This window comes from Pinus tabuliformis, chromosome J, assembly GCF_031772625.1.
Source record: "Pinus tabuliformis cultivar Carrire ecotype Pingquan chromosome J, CPIR1, whole genome shotgun sequence".
In the NCBI taxonomy this organism is placed as follows: Eukaryota; Viridiplantae; Streptophyta; class Pinopsida; order Pinales; family Pinaceae; genus Pinus; species Pinus tabuliformis.
The window spans coordinates 817,417,808-817,419,622 of NC_142295.1; positions in this window are offsets into that span (position 1 = coordinate 817,417,808).

Here is a 1,815-nt window from a genome sequence, read left to right on the forward strand (position 1 = left end):
TACCTAATGAATCATAAGGAAAATATGGTGATCCTGATGAGCTGGAAGAACAAGTTTCAAGAAAAAGGCCAAGAACTAAAGGCCTAAAGAAAGCATTAGAACTAGAGAGACAGAAAGAAGCTAAGCTAGCCAAGGAGCTTACCTTAAATGAGCAATTTGCCATAATGATAAATGAAAACATGGATCATAGGCTTCAGAGAGTTAAAAACAATATTTAGAATCTCTTAGACAAGGCCAAAAGAGGCAATGACATACAAAGGAGGATGGCAAAGTATTATTTCCGAAAAAGCCAAATAGCAAGGTCAAAACTAAAAATAGTGAAATGTAAGCCTAAAACCCTAAATTTGTAAGATGAGAAGAGAAAAATTGATATCCTTTCTGAGGCCTCTTTCCATGCTTGAAATACCTCATTAGAAGCGCATGAATCAATTTTGATAACTTTCAGGGCATTTTTGTAATTTTTATGTTTTTTGTGCAAACTTGGATAGTTTTTGGCACAATTGGACTATCTTATGTGCATCGCCCTAGGCGTTGCACATCTTCTAGAGGCCTCCAAATGCAAAACCAATACCACCATTAGATTCAGAAGGTATTGAACATACACTATTGACTATTGACACACCAAAATTTGGCAATTTGATAGAGAGAAATGGCCAAAAACACCTCAACAATCACCTTCCTGCCCTCTTTTTCAGTTAGGCAATACGCGCAGAAGCAGTCTTGGGAGATTGAATTTTTGGAGTGTCATCCCTTATAATGTTTTGGAACCAAATAAATTTCTTGAAAGTAGACAGGATAAGCTTTCCAATGCGCTATCCTGAGATCAATTTGGACATCAGCAACCCCTTCAAAACTCAGCTGGCCGATGGCACTGTGCACAGACCAAAGGCGTTGTGCATAGACCATTGGCGCTGCGCATAGGACAATTTGCCTAATTTTTCACTATTTTTCTCCCTTTTTTATTTTCATCCTTGGGAATCAACTTTTTACAAATGTAATTGATATGGTAAATGTAGTTATGGTCTTTTACTATTACCTAGGGGTAAATACATTAGGTTAATAGTCTTCATCAAGTCAAATGAATCAGTTTCAATGTAATTAGGGATGAGTCACTTTTACCACCCTCTAGCTATCAGTTTAGATTTTGGTGGAACTTCTCCTCCTCTCATGGATTCGACCCATGAGTTTGGGAGGAGTTTGTTTTGATGTCTATATCTTCCCTTTCTTCACTCTTTTTAGAGGTTGGACTCAGTTGGATGTCGTATTAGTGATCAGAGACACTATTGTATAAAATTTTGGCCAGATTTAATAGATGAGTTGCAACTATTTCTTTGGAATACATGTGGTATGGATCTTTAGAATTGTTTCTTCTTTGTTATCATTTGTATGAATGTTTTGTAAGCTCATAAACCATTTCATATCTATTATATGGTAATTTTCAAGTTGATAGGCAGAATACATGTTTGCTCATGCTCTGTTTTGGGAAAGTTATTATAATTTGTCCATTTTTTCTTCAGTTTAGGATGAATACATCTGATATGATCTTCCTAACTCCTCATCAGTCTTAAACCATCTCATTAAATCACCTTTTAAGTGCTAACCCTCTTGCCTACCTTTCCCCTTTAAATGTTTGCAATCATATCTGATTTGCCTTGACCTAGTCCCATTGACCTAATACCCTCATCCAACAATAACCCCACCAAATCAAATCAAACAACCTCTGCACATCATACCTAGCCTAAAACTCTAACTCATCCAGCCCTCTTGGCTGTGATTCTTTGGAGAGAGCCCTCTCCGGCTTAGTAGCACTAGCTA